The sequence below is a fragment of the Populus euphratica genome, unplaced genomic scaffold, assembly GCF_000495115.2.
Source record: "Populus euphratica unplaced genomic scaffold, PopEup_1.0 scaffold49.1, whole genome shotgun sequence".
Taxonomy (NCBI): Eukaryota; Viridiplantae; Streptophyta; class Magnoliopsida; order Malpighiales; family Salicaceae; genus Populus; species Populus euphratica.
The window spans coordinates 1,405,487-1,416,770 of NW_011499875.1; the positions used below are offsets into that span (position 1 = coordinate 1,405,487).

At 30.7% G+C, this 11,284-nt stretch overlaps 1 long non-coding RNA gene across 1 annotated transcript; it reads left to right on the plus strand.

The window, feature by feature from the left end:
- The first annotated feature begins 9,572 nt into the window (after positions 1-9,572).
- LOC105128282 (uncharacterized) lies at positions 9,573-10,461 on the plus strand. The gene is made up of 2 exons (XR_842826.1): positions 9,573-9,700; positions 10,311-10,461. It is a non-coding gene; the product is annotated as an uncharacterized LOC105128282 (long non-coding RNA).
- Positions 10,462-11,284: the final 823 nt, after the last annotated feature.

Sequence of the window (11,284 nt, forward strand, 5' to 3'; positions counted from 1 at the left end):
TACTGTTAGAGTAACTATACGTCCTCTGAGCAATAAAACTAACCTACTTTTGGGCAGCGAAGTAGGACCCCTATGATTATTAGCAGGTTAAATGCATCTCATGTACCCAAGATGTGACTGCGTCACGACATAAAGAGAAATTTTTTTTATTAATATAAATGTTGGAGTGAATGTAAATTTTAATTAATTTCATAAATTTTAATTTTAATAATTATTTAAATTTTTAGTGTTCCTACTTTAAATTTATTATTATTAAAGAGTAAACATAAAATCTAACTATATTCCTCAGATTTACAAAAGTTAATTTTTTTGTATGCCTCTTGTGTAATTTTATCATGACAATATATCATATTATTACAAAATAGGATCAATTAATACAAAATATAACAATTTTCACATAAATTTATTTATATATCTTATATTTATCAATAAACTTTTTCTTTTTGACAATAAATGATACACTGTATACACATTTAAATTGCAGTGGAAAGTTTCAAAAATCATCGTGAGTGGCCATGGTGCCTCCGCCCTGTACATAGACAATCTCTGTATTTCGAATGAGAAAACCTCAACAGTCCAAAGATGCGCCTATTCCAAATTTTCAGGCGCGGTTTTGGCTTCGGGCCGGGCAGGAATTCTTGCCGGCCATGCTATTTCTATCGGATTCTGTCTTGGGAAGCTCTACCATTGCTGCCCGCCATGAATCACCAAGATATCTTGATCACATATTCTATGAAGCTACAAAAGCAAAAACCATTTATCCAAGGGAGGGGAAGAAGAGACTCAACCCCGTAATTAACCTCTTAAAAAGGTTAGATTAACGTTTTCCACGGACACACCTACAAAACACCTGGAATTTCTACTGTACATGAAAGCACTGTAAATTGAGAGATAATTCACTATAAACTGTACATGCGTGGATTGTAAATCAAGAAACAATTAATTGTTGACTTCCACAATTGCTTTGATATTAACAAAACTCTAAAACACTGGAATTTTTATCGTACATGAAAGCATTATGAACGACAGACCATGTAAGAAAAAAATAAAAAAAAATGTAATAATAATAATAATTATTATTATTATTATAAAAAATTTATTACTGTGAAAACTTTGGTAAGGTAAGTATGATATTATTATTAATATGATAAATATTAATATTTGTATTTTAAATATTATTATCTTTGTTGTAATTAAAATTATTAATATTAAGATAGCAAAAAATAAAAAATAAAATAACAATTATCATTATTATTGTTGTTAAAAAAAATTTAAAAAAATATTATTTTATAAACTTTGGTAAGACAAGTTTGGTATTATTATTTATATTCTAAATATTGTAATATTTATTGTTATTAAAAATATTAATATTAAAAATATTATTATTGTGATATAAATATTATGATTTTGATTACAATTCATATTATTAATATTAAAAATAATATTATTTATGTTATAAATATTATTATTTTATTATAATTAAAAATATTCATATAAAAAATAGTATTATTCGTGTTATAAAAATTATTATTTTTCATATAATTAATAATATTAATATTAAAAGTAATATTATTTATATTATAAATACTACAGAGCCCTCGGGGGCATTTATTTGGTATGTTTTTTTGGCATGAATGACAACTGAGAGCATTATCTATTCTATCAAAAGTTATCAAAAGTTATTATGGCTGGTTTGGTAATTGGACCAAACTTTATTAGGTTTGACAGTCAAGCTAGACCCAACACACTTTCAAAATGAACCAAGTGAGGGTTGGGCATGGTTGTTCTGTCAAACCCATCAATCTCGAGTCTGGCTAACATGCGACAGCGAGATCTAATATCTTTAGATTTAGTAGTGCAATCACACCCAATGATATTATTATTTATATTTTAAATTTTATTATTATAAATATGAAAAATATTATTACCTGTCTTATAAATATTTTTATTATAATTAAAGTATTAATATTAAAAATATTATTATTTGTATTGTAAATATTATTTTTTAATAGAATTAAAAGTTTTAATATAAAAATATTATTTGTGTTATAAATATTATTATTTTTATTGTAATTAAAAGTATCAATATAAAAAATAGTATTAATAATATCATAAATATTATTATTATAATTAAAAATATTATTATTTATGATATAAATATTATAATTTTTATTACAATTAATATTATATGAATGTTGAAATCAATTATTATTAGTATTATTAACTTGGGCTTGATATATTTATCAAAGTTTTATATTATCATTTTGCATTTGAAGTATCAATAACTTCTTAACTTGAGCATGTTCTATAATAACAAGTCTGATAATATAAGATAAATTTGATTTATGGTAAATACTCATTTTAAATATAGGCAAATATCATAATTCAAAAGATTGATGGATGTGATTAACTATGAAAAACAAAAGGACAAAGGAAGGGCTAGGGTTAGAGAAGAGATACTAAATCAAACTGAAACACCATTAAGTCATTTGATCATATCTAGAGTTGTGGATCTTGGATTGATATTTGGTTTATTGTTCTTCAAAGTTTAGAGATAGACCTACAACTTTTATGAACATGTCCACAAAAAAAAAGTTTGAATCTGTCCTCCAATCAAACCCAAACAATACTCAGAACGTTACCCATAACTGGAGTTTTAGAAGACAAAATGATGTCAAATTTGGTGTGTGGAAAACGAATACAATTTCTAATAAATTTTATAAAAACTGTCATAACCTAATTTTGGGTTGTTCCCCCAAAAATTTATTTATTTTCAAAATAAAAATAAAAAAATAAAATAAAAAATAGCAACGTGGAGAAAGCAGGTCGGGATATCAAATTGTAATTTTTAGAGGAGATTCAAGGATAATTGTCCCCCATTATGCCCAAAAATAAAGAAAAAATACAAATTTAATGTCAAATGAAATGATTATTGGATAAATTTGCATAAAAATTCAGTCTTCTTTATATACTTAAATTTTCAATAGGCTAATTTGATTTAATCATGGATCTAATTAAATTTTAATTATGTTTAAGAATTAGTTTGGATCCAATTGAAGGATTTAATTAAGTGCAAGGACTTAATTATACTTTAAATGGGTTAAATTTATTTTATTTGGAGTTTAATTGGTGAAAATTAAATTTGGGGTCTAATTTAGGCTTAATTGAGAATATTGGAATTTAGACCAAATTTAATTTTTACCAAGTTATTTGATTGAAATTAGGGGTCAAATTGCAAGAAAATTAAAGTTTTTGGGTAAAAAAATTCACAGCCAGGGACCAACTTGTAAAAGGTGTCGGACTATAGGGGCCTAACTGACAAAAATCAGGGACTAAATTGAAAAAATTAAAAATTTAACAGTCAATTAGAGGTTAAATAAAAATCCGAGACTAGGGACTAATATGCAAAAGACGAGATAATCCAGGGTTCCAATTGAAATTCGGCCAGAGTGTAATTACATTAAATCAAAACTCTAGGTCAAATAGGTGTACAATTGCATAAAAGTGAAAGTTAGAGGACTGTTTTAAACTTTGAAGAAATCCCTATTTAAAACCTAAAACGGTGCCGTTTTGAGTTAAAAAAATGGGGAGCCAGACGACTCGTCTCTGGTTACTATTCATTATCATTTTTATTTTTCTGGAAAAATTGGTCTAGTCACCTCCTCTGTAGGTGCATTTCATGCACTTAACGTCCACTAAATTTGCCAAACCATGCACTAAACTGATCACCAAACATCCCTTTACGTCTGTGTATGGTCGTCACTGGTTTACTGGCACATAAACGAATGTGTCATCACTCCAAAGAGGCCACCTCAGGCTGCCTGCACCTACAATTTGACAGTGCAATATGCATACTTTGAGCCAACGGTTGGGATGTTTTCCAATCGAATCAAGGGCTATAATTTGTTCTTTAATATAAACAAGATTGCCCTCTTCCATCGTCTATAAATAGATGAGAATTCCATGGCCGGGGGAGAAGCAAATCAACCCAAAGTTGGGAAAAAACCAGCCTCCTCTGCCAAATTTTCCTGCAACAACCTTTTTTTCTTCTTTCTCTCTCTACCGTGGCTTTCAGCCACCACCATCACTGTTTCCTTTCTTTGGGATGTCACATCCACCTCAAGTGGCCTCCAAAACATCTCATGTGGTGTTTGCAACATTTCTCTCTCTCTCCTCTGTAAAAATCTTGTTCTTTGCCACCGTGATCCCAGCGGTTACGGCAGTAGCAGAAGCAGCGTCCACCACCTTGCCGTGAAGCTCTCTTTCTTTTTGAAAGTAGCCAGGGTAGCATCTCTCTCCTACGCCACTCCAACAACTCCAACCATGAATTTCTCTTCTCCTTCGCAGGCCTCCATTTCTTTCTTTTCTTCCAGCGGCGACTAAAACAAGCCACCACCCTTATCGCCTCCAGCCACAACGCGCACTGCCAGTCACGCGACCAACACCCTCGACGCTAGGTAAGCCTCCCTCCTCTCTTCCTCCTCTTCTTTCTCTTTGCTACTGCTGCATGAGAGCCATGCAATGCGAATTCTAATTCACATTGCACTTTTTCATACAACTTAGTCATTAGGCCGTCAGTGACTAAAATGCTTCAGGCTCGACCTCACCCGGCCCAGCCCATCCCTAATTTTTTTTAAAAAATAAAATATATTGAGTTGAGTCCGGCCCATCTACTTCTTGGTCTGGGCTTGGTCAGTTATCTGGGTCAGCCCAGCCCATATGTTTAAATATTTTTTAATTAAATAATATATATATATATAATGTTATATAAAAAAATTAATTTAAAAAAATAAAAAATTTCAAAAAGAATTTTCAAAAATCCTAAAAAACTATGATTTAAAAAAACAAAAACAAAAAATTTTAATTTTTCATAATGTCGGGTTGTATATTTACACTATAAAATGCAAATCCAGTGTTAAAATATCTGATTTTCTCCTAAAATATTAAAAAAAATTGAAAACATTTTTAAAAAGAAAAAAAATATATTTTGTTGCATACGACCAAATCCTAAAATTTTTCCAAGCATATTTTTCATTAAAAAAACAAAAATAGCATCTTTTTCATGTTTAAAAAAAATCCAAAAATGGATATCGTAACCAGTTTATCATTATCCATTAGGATTTGGCTAACATGTCAAAAATCCTTTTTATTTCTTTTTAGGATCCAGATGTAAACTTTAATATTTATGAAGTGTAAAATTACACGATAAAGTATACTCTTAGGTATTAAAGATACAAAGTGTAGAAATGCGATACTAAAATTTAGACTTTAGAACGGTTAGGATTTAACCTAATAAGATAGAAACTCTTTCATGAAAAGAGATCTGCTTTGAAACTTAGAAAACACCAACGAATAAAAGCTCAACCTAGAAAAACAATTAAACAATAATGTAGCTTACCTTAGGTAGGGTGCATTTGGGGTGATGCTTCTTCCCCTTATATAACTAATCCCTTATTCAGACTCTCGCAGACCATAGGTTCCTAGTGACCATAATATTAGGTGGCGACTCTTAAACATTAATCATAATTTTATGATTAAATTCAAAAATCTTCCCAATGCACAACACCCCTTATTAGGAGGCATGACAGAGAGCCTCCGTTGTTGCTAGACGACGGTAGTAATGATATTCCATCTAGATAAGAGCTTGAGAGCTATCCACCACTTCCACAAAAAGCACTACTAAGTATTTTAGTCATATCTCGAGTTTTAGCGATCCAAATACTTTAAAATTTTATAGGTGGAAGAAGGAGATGATTTTCAACAACTTTTATGAAGAATATTTTACCAAATTCTAATTGCATCATTACCATTTCATCCAGTTAAAATACTTGAGTGTTGTTGTTCACCAAGTCCACTAAATCAATAGTTGTCCTTTACATCAATAATCAATTACCAAATTAATAGTTTTGAATTTTATCTTAGGTATTTGTCATTCATTTAGGCATCTTAGTTGTTTAGATAAAGATCTTTCTCTTACTCTTTTTTTTTTGTATTTTGTAATGTTCAAGTTTTATTCCATGTTATGTTTTCATTAATCTTTTATTCATACTTTTTATTTCCTTTACTATACTTATATAGTTATATTATTATTTTATTTATTTGTGTTTTTATTTTTTATAATGTTTAGTTAAATTTATTATGTCAAGGTAAAAAAGTTTTACTAATGGTGTTAGGATAAGTATAATATAAACTCAATATGGACTTCAATGCTTACATCCCAAACAACGTGATATTAACATGTCTTATCATTTTTATCTTATCAATTCTTAATATCTAACTTGTTAAATGGTTAATCTAGATTTGTGTTGTAAAACTTGGTATATTAAATGTTTGATCCTTTATAGTTTTCGGTTTATGTTGTTGTTATGAGAGGAACTTGATTTGTTATCAACATAAGTTAGCAATATGAATACCTAATAAAATTTATAAGTATGGTGTTAAGTAAATAAGATAATTAATATGATCATGTTGATAATTTATAAAGAGTTTATACTTTACTTATCTCTAATACTATTAATGAATCCTCTAACCTTGACAAATTTTTTTTTCATTGTTTAATCCTCATATTAATGTCATATCTCAAAGATCTCTTTAACTCTTTGTTAAATTATATATATTATTTATAATTTATATTGTTGACCTCCTTATAGATCGACCCCGATTTTGTCAGGTTATTTATTACTTTGACACTCCTGTATTTAGGATAAAATATCAATCTTTCAATCATGTCAGCGACCAACCGAAGTTGCTTGGGCCAGACCAGCACGTTTGACTTCAAGTCCCAAGCTTTAGACACCTAGCGTTGGGTTTGTCATAACCTGATGCTAGGCCAAACCTACCTGCCTAGTTGTATAGACAGGCAAGCTGGTTTGCAGGCCATGGGCATGGCTTTGCGTGCCCATGAGAAATGGGTCCGAAGGCAAGATCCAGCAGCCATAGGTTCGCTACTGGACCTAAAAGGTTTGGGCCTTGACTAATAGGTTGAGCAGGTTGATCCAAATTTAAAGGTTCCTTTCAACTAACCCATTAAGAATGGGTCGAGCAGCTGGACCCTAATCTAATGGGTCTTGCACCAGACGCAGGAAGAAATTGTTTTGCGGCAGGACCTAAATCTAAAGTGTCATTCACCAGACCCATGAGTATTAGGTCCTGTCGTGAAGGTCCAAGGTAATGGGTATAGTGCAGGGCCCTATTCTTTAGGGTCGTGCGTTTGGATAGAGGGCTATTAAAACCCATGACATGAATTGAGACTAATGAATCTTTATATAGGACCTACACTTTCTAGGTCCTGCATCACACTTAATTTTTTTGAATTTGTTTTCAAATCTCAAGTCTAATGGGTCAAGCATTGGATCCAAAGTTTATGAGCGTTGAAAGGAGACTTAATTTTCTTAGAATTTATATAATAATAATATTTTTTATAATTATAAAAAATAAATCCATAATATACCCAAGTCACCTATCTAACTAGTACAATAGGAAAACGTGTTTTGCCTCTCCTTGTTTTTTAGAAGTCGCTAAAATGATCACAAATCAAATTGTGATCCTTGGAAAATAATTTATGAAGTAGACAACCCTTCAAAAGCAAAAGGGAGGATGAAAAGGAAGAAAAGTCGACCTAGACGACGAAGAAATATAATACTTAAAAGAAGATGATAACTTTAAAAAGATAAGCTGACCTCGACCCTTCAGATAATCTGGAGCCATTCATATGAAGGGAATATACATATATTTTAAGCTGCAACGCCAATATAATATCAGATTCCATTTAAAAAGGAGCTCTTCTTATTGAGGTATCACTTAAAAATAAAATCCTAGCTGCATTAGTTTACGAAGAAGCATGATTTTCCGCATGATTAATGGTATTTTGTTTTTATATATTTTAAAAATATTTTTGAAAAAATTTAAAATTAATATATTTTTTATTGTTTTCAAATTATTTGGATATAATAAAAAAAAATTAAAAATATTAAAAATATTATTTTAATAAATATTTAAATTTAAAAATTTAAAAATAACCATACCTACCATCAAACTCAGAGTCACCTCAAATAATGTTGCGACCTGACAACCGCTCTTGGGAGCTGCTGATCTATTACACAACATGGTGGTCTCTCTCTCCAACTTGACTGTAAAGAAAAAAGAAAAGCATTTGACGCATTTGACCTGGATATGTTGGATCTGGCTGCGTGTGTAGGCGGGAGGGGGGTCCAGGCTCCAATGATGCCAAACAACAGAGGCGAGAAGGGGGAACCATGTGCGAGTTACCTGTCCGGATACAGACAACAGGTAAACACATAGCTGGTGCCTTCTTCACAAACTTAGGTTTCACGTCTATTGCTCGCTCTCTCATTCATGCATCATTTCTGTACTTCCCTTCTCTTTTGTTTCAGGTAAACACATAGTTGCTCGCTCTCTCATTCATGTATCATTTCTGTACTTCCCTTCTCTTTTGTTTTCCTTTTCTTCTCATATGCTGGCGGGTGCAGTGTACAACAAGCAGCAATCACATTCGTGCTCATCTTTTCAAGACCCATAGGCGAAAGTTTGATGCCTTGTGCTCTTAATTTGTACTCTTCTGGATCCGATTGTAACCAAATTTTGAGATGTTACAGTGTAGGGTAATGTATACAAGTGGCAGACAGAGCTGGAGATAGGCTGGTCGATTTGGGAGTGATAGTGGAAGGTGTATGGACAAATGCCTTCTCTTTGACTAAATTAATTGTATAGTCTCGGACTGCAATTTGGACATTCTTAGTTTTTCGCTCATTCATTGTATTAAAGGATAAGTTAATGAGTTGTTTTCAGCTTGAATAACTTAATTTGGACCATCTATATGATAAATTATGGTCCGAAGTTTAGTTTGAATTGGAGATTTGGCCAACGTTTAATGAAATGGGGGATTCGATTAGAAAGATTGTTTGATGGAGGACTTGAATAGATCTAACTAAATCATTGATCTCCAATTGCTAAACAGTACTCCACCAACTAGTCTTTTTAATTAGAAAAAGTTTTTCCATCCTTCGTTCAATTACAATGATAAAAGAGAAATCTAGAGGTAAATCGTTGACCTAAAATTCCGACTCATTGCCGCGTTGCTCAAAGAGAACGTGAAAGTTATCGATAGAATACATGAAATATTATACTCTCAGTTAACACAGAGAGCAATGAAAACAAAAGAAGGGGGCAAGAAAAATTAAAATACCAAAAAAAAAACGTATCTTTAGAAAATAAAAAAATTCACCCAAAAGAGAACGTCTTAAAAGAAGTCCCTTTTTTCTGTCACTAATAAGGAATAAAAATAAATAAATTACATGGACACTTTATACTTTGATTTATTTTTCACTTTCCTTTCATGATTTGAAAAATTATATATATATATGTGTGTGTGTGTGTGTGTGAATGTATGTATGTATGTATGTATGTATGTATTTCATGGTTAAGAAGACATTTCAAATGTGATGAAAAATGCCTCCATATATAATATATCTACTTGCATAATTTTGCCGAACACCACGTTTTTCCCTCTCTCCCTCCCTCTCTCCCTCTCTCTGAACCCAGCATACAAACACTAAATCTTAAGCTAAATATTCGTTTTTTAATTGAAATATCTGCTCGTGCGACTTTAAATTGACCTAGAAAACTCTTGTTGGTTTTTGTTTATTCAATCTTCTCGTCGGGAATAGGGAAAAAATTGCATGTAAGTTGTTTATTAAAATTGAGATTTTGAATGGCATGTTTGTGCATTTATTTTAAGTTAAATGTTGTTCGATTGTTAAAATAATATATGTTTATACTTGATTTAAAAAAATTAAATAATTTTTAATTGATTCAAACCGAAGTTCTAGAAACCCTAAAAAATATTTTCTAACTTGATAACTCACAATATTAAGTGTTTTACATATGTTTTAGCTATTTTCTTTACTATATATATTAGGGTTAATAAATTTGATGGTTTTCATGTTTAAATGTTGTGTAATTTTAGGGTTTGATGTGTTTAATTATAATATAATTTTGTATTATTTATAATTATATGATACAAAAGGTCATATATTGTTACTTATCATGATAGTTTCATGATAAATATTATTGTTGTAACTATATGGCTTATATGAACATTGTGTTCATACTCAAACAAGTTTTTTTAATAGCCTATGTGTGTTTTGGGTTGTTGTTGGTTATATTAAAGAATTGTGTTTGAAAATAATAAAGAATTATTGTTGAAAAATTTAAGAATTGTTTCTGCAAATTTGTCAATTGTTCGTGTAAATTATGTAACTAAAGCTCTGAAAGTTTGTTGGTTTTGCTAGGTTGAAATGGTGAAAAAACTTGGAGATCTTTTCTGGAATCTATAATTTTGTTGGGTTGAAATGGTGAGGAAATGTTGAGAATTTTGTGTAACTAAAACTCTAGAATTTATTGTTTTTGTTGGGTTGAAATGATGAAAAACTTTGGAGAAATCTATTCTTGAATTTGATCTTTTTTATTTGATTAAAAAAGTGCAGATTTGTTATTCAGTATGCTATAAACATGAACTTAGTGTTATTATTGTTTTTTTTATTATTATTATTATAAATATTCATCCATAGAGCAATGGTTAATTTTAAAAATAATTGCCAATGGTTAAATTATGATATTTTTGTTATTTTGAATCACAAGAGACATTTAAATTATTAAATTAAATATAAAGATAAAATAATACTAGATTTTTTATTGATTATCTTTTGACACCAAGATAAAGAACATGAAATATTACTAAGTTATTAAAATTGACGAGGAAATTGAATTTTTTCAAACTAATAAGAAAAAGTGAAAAATCAACCACAGTATATAAAAGGTTAAAGTAATTATCAAAAACAAGTCAGCAACAACCAATCACCAGTTTCCACGTTTTCAGGTGATGAAAAAGTTGCTATTGCCGCCAATATGAAAGGCTGCACTCCTGTAGTAAACAGAATGGGAGGCTTCTCGTTATCCGGAAGATGACGAAGGCGGCTTTGGGGACTCAATGCGTCCCGACACGCAGGCGCGTGGCAAAAGCTGACAACACGCTGGAGGGAAAAGGAGAGAAAAAAACTGTGAATCACGTTAAATTAAATGTATAAATTTGTAGGGCCTACCATTGTCGTTGCTTGTTCTTCGAGGCTTCCCATTGGATTCACGTTTATCTCCTGCAGCTCTCACAAATATAATTTTGACATCGACAGCTGTGTCGTTACGAGTATTCGAGACTAGACTTCCAGTTACTGCTCCATAATGTTTATAGCTTTGGTTCTTAGGGAAA